Source organism: Mustela erminea, chromosome 19 (assembly GCF_009829155.1).
Source record: "Mustela erminea isolate mMusErm1 chromosome 19, mMusErm1.Pri, whole genome shotgun sequence".
NCBI lineage: Eukaryota > Metazoa > Chordata > Mammalia > Carnivora > Mustelidae > Mustela > Mustela erminea.
Genome location: NC_045632.1, coordinates 53,175,721 through 53,189,565, shown reverse-complemented (window position 1 = coordinate 53,189,565; position 13,845 = coordinate 53,175,721). Strand labels below are relative to the sequence as shown.

General features: G+C 43.8%; 1 long non-coding RNA gene across 1 annotated transcript in view; it reads left to right on the top strand.

Moving 5' to 3' along the window:
* Positions 1-13,845, top strand: part of LOC116580078 — a 567,258-nt gene that overhangs the window by 257,843 nt on the left and 295,570 nt on the right. The window contains exon 3 of the long non-coding RNA XR_004281498.1: positions 9,906-9,992. This is a non-coding gene — a long non-coding RNA (uncharacterized LOC116580078). The remainder of the gene's footprint in view (positions 1-9,905; positions 9,993-13,845) is intronic.

The window sequence follows — 13,845 nt, the reverse complement described above, 5'->3', positions numbered from 1 at the left end:
ACATACTCAGCAAGGCAGTGACATAAAAGAGGGAGTTAATATTTAAGTAAGACTTTCCTGACTTACCCAAGCTGAGTAAAACATGTGAGCTCCTTCTTTTTCTTTTTTTTAAACAGATTTTATTTATTTGACAGAGAGAGAGTTCACAAGTAGGCAGAGAGACAGGCAGAGAGGGAGGGGAAGCAGGCTCCCCGCTGAGCAGGGAGCCCAATGCGGGGCTCAATCCCAGGACCCTGAGTTCATGACCTGAGGTGAAGGCCGAGGCTTAACCCACTGAGCCACCCAGGCACCCTGACATGTGAGCCCCTTCTTGAAAGGTGACGGGGAATTGGACAAGTGGAAAAGGAGAAGTGGAAGATACTCATCATCCTGAGGCATCACAGTGGAAATGGGTATTCAGTGAATTCAACTCTGTTTTCAAATCATTTAATAAGACATTTATTCTCCAGTTGAGTCAATGGAGGATATATGTGATTTAATATACTGAGCTTCTTGAAATCATGAACCTTGCCTTGTATCTTTGTGTCTCTGAGGGATTGACTTGCATAGAATATCTGCTCGATAAATTTTTTTTTTTTTTTTGGACTCTTGGTTGGGCATAAGGACGTATAGAACATGTGGAAGAGCATTAGAATTTTTGAATTGATACTCAAGCCTTAGAGGACAGTGAAGTAACAGAACTGATTACATTTGTAGGAAATGATGGGGGGAAGGGGGTTGTGAGTAAGCAGTGGCGATAAACATTGATGTGGTCACCAGTTGGCCCCAACAAAGTAAATATTTATGTTTGGGCTATGTTTTGTTTGGTTGCAAATGACAATGCACAAGACTAGGTTATGGGATAATATCTGGCTAAAGGAATCTCTCAAGAATAAAAGAAAAAGATTTGAATTTCACCAGTATGGGTCTATGCTGAGAGCTCTGGTAGAGCAACCAGTGATGCTTCTTGTTTTGACTTGTCAGTTGCTCTAAAGAAACTGATTGTGACTTAATGATTATTTTGCTGCCTATGTCCCATTGTCCCATACAAATTGGTCTCTTCAATCTCATCTTCCCAGAGTGGTTTCTTGCTAAGCATTGTTTTCTGCAATACTCAAACGACAGAAGTGCTTGATGGCTTCTCTCTTGGAACATGCATTCTTCTTGAAATCATGTGAAGCCACAAGAGAAGATAAACTTATGATATGAGCAACTTTTACACGTAGTCTGTTATAGAATCCTAGACACTATTTTTTCTAAATATGGGCCGGTTCTTGGGGACATTAAGAAACATAGAAATGATTAGTAGCTTGGAGGAAACACACCTTCTTGTAGTGTGGACTGGAGCATCACAGAAATGAAGCCAGGGGGGGATCTTTAGGTTTTCCTTCATTAAAATGACTCACATTTGTATGGAGACTCGGAGGTTAGTTGCACCATCCTGGAGAGTCAGACACACAAATCTACAATCAAGAGAGTTTCAATGACCAACACATTACCTTTGACATCTGAGAGATCCTGTTTCCATTTTCACATCCTGTGCCTTAGAATTTTCCGGAGCCCACTCTATTACCAACTTGAAGACTAATGCTTGAATGTTAACAGATTTAATAGTTAAGTTTTCTTAACTATTTTGGCATTAGGTGAGCCAATACCGAGCTTATTTTCTTAATTTAGTTTGATCTCACCTCCTCCCAGCACCCTAATCATTAAGCACCTATTAGATTCTAGTTAATATTTTTGGTGCTGGGAGCAGAGGAGAGAGCAAAACACAGTTCCTTCCATTGTGAAGCCATCCACATGTCTTGCTGGGTGACTGCAGCTGCTTCCTTCCTGGCCTTTCCTACGATTTATTCTCTGTAGAGAAGCCAGAATGAACCTTTACAAGCTCAGGCAGATCATAGCACTGCTTCGTTTGGTTCCCCAATGGTTTTTCACCTCATGCAGAGAAATAGCCAAAATCATGTACAGTGATCTGTAACTGAGCTGTCCTGAATCCAGTCACTGGCCACATGTGGCTTTTTAAATTAAAATGATTTAAAATTAAATAAAATTAAAAATCTATACTGCACAGGGAACAAGCCAGATTTCCAGTGCTCCACAGGCACATGTGGCCAGGGGCTCCTCTAGTGGCCTGCACCAGTGGAGAACATTTCCGTCCCTGCAGAAAGTACCACTGGGCATGTAATACCCTGTGCAATCTGGCGTCTCTTTGCTTTGCTTCTCTTCTCTTCTCTTGCTCTTGCTTTCAGTCCCTGTGCTCCATCCCCAGTGCCCTCCATGTTGTTTTCCCATACTCTAGACCCAGTCTTGTCTATCTTCCCGCTCTTTCCACTGTCTGGCATGCTCTCCCCCCGCCATGGCTACCTGGATCATTCCCTTACCTCTTGCAATTCTTTTCTCGTATGTCACCTTCTCAGTGATGCCCTTGTGGCTGCCTTGGTTAACATTGCAATGCCCACCTCTAATCTCACCTTGCCCTGTGCGCCACCTTATTTCCCCCTTAGTGTTTATCACCATCTCAGGCACATACCCTTTACACATTTGTTTCTTGTTTGTATATTCCACAGAGGTACAGGCTTTTGTCTGTTCTGGTTCCCTGCGGCATCCCAGTGGCTGGGATAATGCTTGGACATAGCAGGTGCTTGATAAATGTTGTTGGCTGAAGCAAGGAGCTTTATGAAGAAAGATATAACAACAACCTCACAACAACAACAATGGAAACAGATACAGATTTGTGATGTCAGGTAGTGATAATTGCCATGGAGGAAAAAAAAAAATGGGAGCCACATTACATGGAAAGTGTTTGACCACCATTTTTAATAGTCAGGGAAACAGAGGCTCAGGAATTTAAATAAACTGCCCATGATCATATTCACAATGGACCAGCCAGGATTTGAACCTATATCCAGCATGGTGCTGTTAATATCTAACAACTGGCTTTCTGAAGAAAAGATAAAACGCTGGCTTGCCATGTCTGCCAAATACTCCCACTGTGGCTGATTTCAAGTGACCAACATGATGTCATAGACGTTGGAGTTGGAAAGAGATGCATACAGTTTCCTCCTCCAAGCTGTGCAGTTGCCAGCGAACCACTGCATCTGACCTTGAGGTCCCAGCCCAGCCCACTGTATCACATGGCCACTCCTGAGAAAAAGCAAGAAGACCCCTCTGAAGGATCCCCACTGTCCCAGACCACACTCTGTGATCACTGGCCCTTTCTGTTACCTCCGTCTCCTCAAACCAGTTGGGTTTATAGTCGACCTGTTTGAATGATGGTATTTTCCTCCTGCGAGTATCGTGCTTATTTGGCTTGACAGAACATTTGCTCTCAGAGGCTTATTTTCTCCACGTTAACCTTTGAAATGACTGCCTAGATGGCACAGGTAATCCTATTGGACCTTTGGGGACTGGGTGGACTACTTTTTAATTGATAATTCCATGTTTCTATAATAAGTGGCCTCCTTAATAATAGCCTGCCACGTCATATGTGATGATTGCTAATTTAGGTTTTCAGGCTTCCTGGATGTAATGAGCTCTAATAAGCCCAAGACTTGTCATAGACTCAGGAAAGCCCATTTTCCCCCTTGAAGCAATGATTTCCCTCAATCCCTGGACACAATTGGGCATACTCTTAAAAATATTAATAAGTGTGACTGGGATGTTCACCGCTTTCCAAATAAAACATAAAGTCCTGGTTTCATTAAGCCAAGCTATTAAATTAAGAAAGTGTTTTTAATTATCTGAGCATTTCAGGGAGCTCATAAAACATTTAAGGACCTCACAGGGGTGGTGCTGAAGCCCTTTCAGAGTGAATTAGAGCCTTGACTTCTGGAGCTGGATAGGAAGGGCTGGGTGCCCACAATCATGGACTCCATCTGGCCCAGAGCATCGACCTGCTGGAGAGGACAAAGATGTAGGTCTTATTTTTTGGGAGGGGTGTGCTCTTGTATCCAAGCTGCAGAGAAAAGCAGATCAAATTCTCATAGCAAGGAAACATTTGAGCAAACAAAGCCTTACAAGCATTTCCTAGCACTTCCTTTGTGCCTGGCTGTCCACTGGATGCTGAAGTTTTGGAAGGTGCTCCTGCCTCCTGAGCAGTCTCTTAGGGGCTCAGCACTCAATTTATATTCCCTCCTGCCATCCTGATAAAAACCCTGTGGATTTCCTCTTATCACCCCCATTTGAAAGGGGAGGAAACTGACAGTTGAAATTATCCCTAATAGGGAACTAGTGAAGCCAGATCCTGGGAAGAGCGCTGGTCCATCTGACCCCAGGCCTACATAGCTCACACTGATGGGCAAGCTGTAGTCACACTTTACTGCCACAAATAAGAACTACCATCATTGTCATGATGGAAGAATTGATATGCTTTATCTAGGGTGTAAGGCACAATGCTACGCTCTCTATATAGCTTGTCTGATTTAATCCTCACGGTCCTATGAAATTATTAATCCCTATATGACAAATGAAGCAACTGAATCACAGAGAGAGGTCAAGGATGTTCTGTAAGGCAACACAACCCGTGCTGGAGGTAGGATTTGTGCCAAGACCATTGATCCTTAGTCTGTGCTCTTACTCACTGTGACCTTCCAAACCCTCAAGCGAGCCTATCTGGTCTGGTACCCATGCTGTTGTTTTGTAAAACACATGAGTATTAGGTTGTACTTGAGCATGCATGGATGGGAAAGGTTTTTTGTTTGTTTGTTTGTTTGTTAATGAGCCTTCGCTATGTATCCTTTCCATCTTCCTCTTTTCCATCCTTAGTTCCTTGGTTACTCCAGCTAATTCATCTGCCCCCAAATATGCCTGCGTGTTAATTGGATGAAAGACCCAATTAATGATAACGGGTCCTTTACTGATAAAAGTGGACCAATAACATTCTTTTTTTTTTTTTTAATATCATAGTTTCCAACTGATGTTACATACAGATTGCTGAGAAATTGATGCCCTAGGCTACCGGGTCCCTGGGTCCAGGTGTCCTGAGTCTAGTTGCTTCAGACTGTGAGCAGCTTCATTTATATACTCTGGGGTCTTGCTCAGATACCATGTGTGCAAAGGTCGTACTGGTTAATTGTTCAGTCTTTATGGCATTAAAGAAGAAATTGGAGAATCTATTTTTGCCTACCAGAGTGACCTCCGCCCTCCCCCCCCAAATCTTCTAACAAGGTTGTGGAAAACAGGCTTTTATGAGTGAGAATGTCATTTAAGACCCCCATGGAGGGCAATTTAGCTACATTTATCTGAATTGTGAGTGCATGATCTTTTAGATCCCACTGTTCCTCTTGTAGGATTTTAATTCTTAGCTAAACTTTCCTCCTAGTGCTATATGCACATTATTATTTACTGCAGTGTTATTTAAAGTAGAAAAAAAAGAGATGACATATAGCTTTGGGAATGGGGGCATGGTTTACATAAATTATGGAACAGCCATAGAGTAGAATACTATGCAGCTATGAAAAGAGACATCAGCTTGTGTACTGAGATGGAATTATCTCTAAGGTAAATTGTTTAGTGAAAAGAGGAAGCAAGACAGATCTGCGTATAAATTGTGCTCCCCTGTGTGTAAAACTGGAAAGAATATAATACATATGTGGATGTGCTTGGCTATGCTTTAAAAATCTCTTAAAGCATTTGGAGGTGGGGATTGAGTATGGGGAGGAACTGGGTAGACAGGGACAGAGTGGGTTGGAGAATTCTGTATAAACTTTTAGCCTTTTGCTTTACAGATCAATGGTATTACCTATACAAAAATTGTGGCAGAAGTGTGGAGAAAGGTATTCCTTTCTGGAAGGGGTGACACAGGCAAACAGGAGCCTGGTGCTTTCATGGAACTGAGAGAAGGAGAAAGGCCAGAACAGAGAGGACAGAGGGGCTAGAGCATGGCTTCTGGGACTTTCTGAAGATTTCTGGCTCATTATCCTCAGAAGCGTTCTGAGTAGGCTGGGGGGTGTTTCAATCACACCTGCATCTCAGAAGGATTACTCTGGGCACATGGCAGGCTGGTTGGAGAGAGATCCAGGAGGAGAGTCTGCCTTTGAAAGCCCAGCAAGTTGCATCAGAACTGGGGGTAGCTGAGACAAAGAAGTCATAGGTTGTGTTGGTGACGTTGTTAAGAGGTGAACTGATTTGTCCTAGGAGGGAATGAGTATGGAGGTGAGTGAAACAGAATGGGTGAGGATTCTGTCCAGGAACTGGTTTGTGCAACAGGCGGGTGGAGTCAGTTCCTGAGAAAGACCAGGGACAGGTGTGTGGCAGGGAGAACTTGGGTGTAACCTCACACACACTGAGTCCGGGTCCATTTAATACATCCCAGAGGAGATAACAAGAACACGGTCAGAGGTAGAATTCTGGAATTCGGAGAAGTCTGACCACGGCTGGGAGCTATATATGCAAATAGAAATTGAGAGTGTACCCAGGGATGAAATTTCCTGGGACAGAAGTAGTAATTATGCCCTCCCCCCAGACATGTGAGCAGAGGCCCATCATTTATTTGCAAGCACCATCCACATAATGGGTACCTGTTGGATGTCTGTATAACCAGTTGCAGAGGAACAGCTAGCAGCAATGATGGGGGTTACCTGCTCACTCTCCATCTCTCTTCTTCCCACTTCGGCCCCTCCTGGCTGGGCGGCCCCTCCGGTGCCCCTCGAGTCTGTCTTCAGACCACCCACACAGCCCCTCACCCGGGGTGTTACTCCTGTGGCTTAAAGGTGAGCTGGTGATAATGCCCTCCTTCCGAGCACCTCCCAGCCCAGTGAGCAGCAGCGGGCTCCGGGAATAATTGATATTACAGAAAACACAGGGCCGGGTGCCAGCTTCACATTCTCCAAACATTTAATGATTCAACCTTTTCAGTTTCATCAAAGCCGATCTTGGAAACTCCCTGAAGGCCCACTGCGAACAACTAGCAGGGTGCCTACTTTGGCCCAGCTGCTCCCCATGTTTCCCAGGGCAGGTGTGGACGAGACCTCTGGCTGCATGACAGCAGCCAGGTGGCCCCTTTGGGGCCTTCGTGCCCACATAGGGGCCTCAGGTTTAGCAAGCTGGGTGACCCCTCACTCTTGCAGAGTATCAGCCAGCTACATTCGTTCGAGTATCCAGAGGTTGGCACAAGCCACCTTTTAAAATGTGTTTGTTTAAGCTGTCAAGACAGGAAACAGCTGTTTGTGACAGGGAAAGGAAGCATAGGATGGGCCAGCTTGTGTGTAGAACCAAGAGGGGAGGGGTGCTATTTGGGGAATGCCAAGGCCACTAAGGAAAGGGAGTAGGGCAGGGGACCCAGGGAAATGGTCTGGGAGAGGAAATGAAGAGACAATAAAACACAGACAACACAACAAAGAGATACAGAGAGAGGCAGAGAGAAAGTCAGAAATCAGAGCTGTGCACATGCACTCAAAGAAGCACTAAGACAAAAGTGGGAGGGCACAGCCAGCTTCTCAGTCTTCAGACCACTGACCTGGGTTCAGATTCACTGAAAGACACTTGGCTTTCACAATATGTTCAATTGCCCACCACAGTGAGCCTCGAAAGCCGAGCCCCCTTGTCTGTTGTTGCTGGGGTTTTTGGGTAGTAACAATAGAGGTAGTAACCATTGTTGTGGTGGAACTAGAACATGCTGTTATAGAAAGCTGTGCAGATTCCTGCACAACTATCCGAGGTAGACTTTATAACCTCTGCTGACGGTTCAAGAGCTGAGAAAAACAATGCTCTGAGAAGTCAAATCACTTTGAGACACTCCCCGGGCTGGTCAGGAACAGAAGTCCTGGTTTATTCGCTGTCTCTCTGTCTCTCTGTGGGTATTTCCATTCCGCCTGTCTTTCCCTCCCACTCGTTCCACAAGATAAGTGTATTTATTTGAAAGCAAAACAGATATAAAAGGAAAACAAAATTTCAGGGGTACCATGATTTTTTTAAAAAAACAAATCTTCAGTTTGCAAATATTTCCACCTACTCCTGGGTATAAGGAATGGATCCTCAGGAACAGCAGGGAAGAAGAAAGAAGTAACAGGAAGGAAGAGAAAAAAGAAGGCAGAGACCTTTGACAGTAGCTTTTTGGGTGTCTGCACAATGCTTCCAATCCCCACCATATGACAGAAGGTGGGATCGGGAGTGCATTATCTGACCTGGAGTAGATCACCAGGTTTCCTCTCAAGGAATATTTAAAAATTTGAAACCAGAGACTCACAGCCTGGGCTCTAGGAGCCAGGGTATGCCCACAGCATCCCTCTGGGCTGCTGGCCTCAGGTCTGCCGTGGTATCCACTGCAAACATGAGCCTGCCTATCCACCTACTCCTTGAATCCTGTGATATTCCCCCACCTACATCAGTCATCAGGCTGTTTAGTTCACCCAGAACCCCTACTTGGAAAACCACTCCTCTCCCACTCCATGTCATTCAGGAAGGGCTGACCTTGTCACCTGACCTCATGACCAGGTCTGGCCAATCAGACTGCAGCACCTTTCCATCCAGCATGATTGGTTCAACTGTGCTTGACTTGTGGTTCAACAGGGCCAAATCCAGCAGATCACAGACCTCCCTGGGCCTTGCTGGGAAAACTATTCTTTCTCAGGGCCTCCAGGTTACACAGGGATGAGATGAGGCATTGCTGCTTGTGGACCTCTTCCCCAGATGCTTGAAGGGGATGTATGCTGATGGCGAAACTACAAACAACAGACAACGTTGGAGCCCCAGCATCAGTGTGTCTCAACATCCACAGAAGCTGTCTCTGTCAAGGGAGCCAACACAAGCTTAATGTTTGGCTTACATTGGTCTGAATTTGGTTTCTGCCCTTGACAACTAGAGGGTTCTGATAAATGCGTCTTTAAGAAATTCTCCCTTTTAATTGTAGGTGCCTTTGTTTTCTACTCCTCCTACCCACACAGGCTATAATTTACACAGTTATTCTCTATTGACAATGATAAACAAGACTGCTCCTAAAAATGTTCCTGCTGTTAGTAGCCTCTGGGGATCATTTCTTGACTCAAAGCAACTTCCAAGTAACTATCCAGGTTATCACCAAAATGTGAGCATGCTTAAAGGCAGGGTGTGTTTGTATAGATCTTTATTTATTTATTTGTTTATTTTGCTTGAACCAAATCTAAAGTACACTCAGCGTGAGCAAGGAATTCAAATACAAAGAGGGTTCCTGTGTGAAAGGAATTAGATGCTCTCTGAATGGAAGTTCTTCTACTTGGTGACTTGTAGCAGTTAGCTGTTGCTGTGTAACCAACAACCCCAAGCTGACTAATTCAATGTGAGGAGCATTTATTTAGCTCTGACTTTGCATTTGGTTATGTGATTCTACTGGCTTGAGCTGGGCTTGATAGAGCTCACTGATTTCTGCAAGGTCAGGTGTGAACTGGTTAGGCAGCTTTGCTGAACTTGATGGACTTTTCCTACATGTTCTGGACTCTGCTTCTATGTGTCTTCTTATCTCCCAGTAGACAAGTCCAGACTTGTTCCATGCTGAAGACAACAGAAATGAGAGAGAATAAATGGAAAGGACTCTTTAAGCGTCTGCTTATATTAAGTTTTCTTCTGTCCCATCCGCTGAAGTAAGTTAGGTGGCCAAGCCCAGAGTCAGTGTGGGTAGATGTCACTGAAGGGTGTAGACACCTGAGTATCTTCTGTTGTCTTTAGTGAATATCTGGCAAGTCTTAGAAGAGAATCCTCTCCTCATGGGGCTAACAAATGATAATTGCTGACGTGAGACACCAAAAATGGAGAACTTTACAGAGGGATGGAAGGGGGAAGAGACTTACCAGTGCATCCTCAGGGAAGAATTTAGAATTGTATGTATTGTTGTTCTTCTGTTAAAAGTATTTCACACAGAGAACTGTTTTTGTTTGTTTGTTTGCTTGTTTTTCCCCAGTGTTTCACAACTGCCTCTAATCCTTCTGTTCATGCCCCTTTTGTCTTTTCAGGAAAGAGGATCCTCAAAGAACTTACAGTCTAGAATAAGAGGCAGACACAGAAATAGAAAATTTCAAGATCAAAGAATAAAGACTGAGGTAGGAATAAGCACAGCATACCATGGGAGTCCAGAGGCAGGGCACTTAGCCCAAGCAGGCAAACCATTTAGAGAAATCTATTTTAAATTGATTGTTTTATTTGCTGGATTTTATATTGACATGTTTTGCTTTGTTCTCAATGTGTTCTGGGACTGCAGCCTATTCATTTATTATTAAGAGAACGGTAATTATTTCCAGGAGCTCCTGAGAATACACTTTGCCTGATCTCTGCTGATTCTGGTATAACCTTCATATCTGTGAGGATGTCTGTGGCAGGAAGTGATAGCCCCTGTGTGCCTGGTGGGATACACCAAAGACCCTGGTCTGCAAGGAAGGTTTGCAGACCACGGCTTCTCAAACTTTAATGAGCATATGCATCCCCTGGGAATCTTGTCAAAGTGCAGATTCTGATCCAGGAGTACTGGGTTGAAGTTGGAGATTCTGTTTTTCTAACAAGTTCCCAGCTGCTGCTGCTACTGCTACTGCTACTGGTCTGTGGACCACATTTTCAGTAGAAAGACTGCAAAAAGATCAGCAGTACTTTCTGCACCGGTGGATATTATAGCAGGGCTAAACAGAGGCTTAGCTGTGTCTCAACAGTCTATCTTTCTAGACTATAAACTCAGTGGAGATTGCACCTTTTTCTTGCCTGCAACTCTATATCCAGGGCCAGGCACATAGAAAAATCTCAATAAATATTTGTCAAATAAATGCCTCCTGGTCCCCCTCTTTTCTCATGGGTAGGTATGCGTGGAGGTTTACCTGATGCTTTCATTTGATCCTGTGAATGCAGCCTCGATCTGCATCTATCTCAGGCCACTGTCTTGATCCATCACTTAGTTCAAGACAGCCTGGTGGCTCATGGCTGGGTCATGTGACCTTCATCTTTCTCATAGATTTGAAGAAAGCTCATTCTATTGCTAGAGCACGTGTCTGATCTGAGGCAGTCCTTCCACTGCCTGTCTTACTGCTCCTGTGTCCACAGACAGACCAGTTAGATATTGATTCTAGCAAAATATTTCACTGGAGCTCCTTACATCGTCTTAGACTTGTTGATTGACACTGTTGACTTCTTCCTATTACAGCTCTTCTGCCTTGGTTAATTTTCCCCAGATCTTTTAGCACCTTCCTGCTTCCTTACTTGGAAATCCCAGCAAAGCTGCATGGTTGGAGCTGGAGCTAAGCCAGCGATGACATGAAGGACTAACTTTGAAATAAAAGATGATCACCAGGCTCTTAGCTTGAGTTCCCACCCAGAAACTTGGCACTCTCTCCTCAGGATCCATTTATAAAAAAGCCAAAAGCAATTAACCATTATGCAAACTACCTAATCCTCAGCTTCCTCAACTGCAAAATGGGAGTAGCTGCACCCTCCTGTGGAGTTTTAATTAAGATTAAGTTGTGATATCATAAATTGCTTAGCTCAAGATCTGACACATGGCAAGTGCTCCATAAAGGATAGTTCTTTTCATTTTTACTTCTAAACAGCGAATCGTAAAGTCTAGGAACCTTCCCTAAGAGGAAGGTTCCAGTGAATCTTGGCTCATTTCTTTAACAGCTCATCACGGAAGAGAGCAGTTTGGATACAGTCAGGAACAAGGTATAAATAGCTAAATTAGTGACAACACAAGACTGGCGTGCCATGCAGAGCCCCTTTGGTGAGAGTAAGTGGGGCATACGTCTAGCCAGCAGAATAGCTTTCAGGTGCCTCAGCTCCTAGGGCTCCCCTACACTCTTTCCTCTTCTCTACTGCCTTTCTAGTCTCCTTGCTGTGAGTATAGCTTGTACCTATGTATGCTACCCAACACTTACCCAGAATTGCCTTCTTTCTGATGTTTGTATTTTCTAAGCAGGCTGGATTACCTTGAGTTTTATTTGTCTTCTAAGATTTTTCAACATCATAGAACATGGTAATTTAGTTAATCAACAGATATTTAGCACTATCCTAGGATAGGGCATATCCAGGGATACAGTGCTAAACAAGCCAGAGCAATGTCCTATCCTTGCAGAGGTTAAATGTATTTTGCAAAAGTGGTATAGATTTTTCACTTAGTCAGGAAGCAAGATGGTGACTAGGAAGAGTCCCCGCCTAGCAAAGACTCTAGCAAAGAGGTCCCAGAAGGAATGTATGCACAGCAGATACTTGTCTCCTAACTGAATCAATGAATATATACTTGTGAGGTTTAAAAAAAAAAAAGATGGGAGAGGAGAGATGGATTTTGGTGGATTCACCAAGACCCATTCCAGTTTTTCCTGGGAGCCACTCACTCAGTTATGGGATGGCCAAGAACATGCATTTCACAGTCAACTAAAGAATGAGAGTGGTTTGAACTTTGACCATGTGCTAGCTGTTAAAATTGGAAAGTCAAATATTACAGTAAACAAGACAGATTAATTCCTGCCTTCATCAAACTCACTATTCAACTAAACATTCTTTCCTGATTATCCCTATATCTGAATGAACTCAGAGCCTCTTACTATATTATCTCAGATGCTGGAAGGTCCATCCTGATCACAGGCTTTATTGAACATATTTTGGAGTGTGAGAACTTTTAAGGTGCCTTTCTAAAACAACTAGGCAGATTAATTCATAAATCTTGAAATCCATTTTTTAAACTAAGCTGATAAATGAGCAACCATCATTATTTGAGTTTAAATTCAACTGACATAGTGTTGCCCAGTCCATCTTGGACTGTCTTTAGTTACATTAAGTCAGGTTTTCTCAACCTTGGCACTATTGACTTTGGGGGCCAGCTGATCCTTTGCTGTGAGTGGCTGTTCTGTACATCCTAGGTTATTTAGCAGTGTTTGTGACTTCTACCTGCTAGATGCCAATTGCAATCATCCCAGTGTCTCAAAGCAATTACCAGGTGTCCCTTAGGAGAAAAACTGTCCCACAGTTGAGAAACACTGTATACATGCATTTGTGCTTTTCTATAATGACAGGGTTTTTTGAGTTGTACCTAATCTGGTATTAAGTGTTGGTTCTGTTGCGTACCGTCTATGTGCCATCGGACAGGCCTGGCCTGCGAGGCAGCTTCCTCATCTACACAAAGTGGGTAATGAAATGTAGAACCTGGCATTGAGGTGAGGCTTAAAAGAGGACGTGGGTAAAGGACCTGAAAGTGGAGAAGCTCAATGGCTATGATCGTACCTTTTTCCTTGGATAATGGAATGGATCATTGCAGAGAACTTCGTGTGCTTGGAAAGTATATGTGTGTGTGTGTTTGTGTGTGTGTGCACTTGCACATTCATGTGCTGTAGGACAGGGATATATTGCTGAGAAAGAACTAACCTCTGCGTGGCTCTAGAACTCCCTGGCAGACCCCGAGTAATATACAACAACAGAGAAATATAGATCAACAATAACAATAGAGGACAAACTTTGGAGTGAGACAGACCTAGATTTGACTCCTGGATCCACCATCTACTGGCTGTGTGATAAATTTGGTCAAGTTGTATAAACCTCTCTACCTGTTTCCCTGTCTGAGAAACAAATAACCATACCCGTCTCATAGGGTCATTGTGTTGTGCAGAAGAAATTAGATCACAAATGTACAACACTTATACCACGTCTGTGGCCATGTCGCATCTGCTCAATAACTATTAGTTGTTGTTGCTATTATTATCTGTGCTATTTCGCCCTTGGGTACATCCCTGGGGGTAACTTCAAAGCAGATAGTGGCCTCTTTCCAGGGGTTTCCTATCGTGCCAGAGTAGCTCAGTCAACAACTTCCCTAATGAGCTCAAGACTCCATCAGCGGGACCTTTTGTTTTCCTACTAACTCTCTGTCAACATGGTTTCCGCTCTGGCATCAACATTATACCAATTGCATATTCACTAGCCTGCACG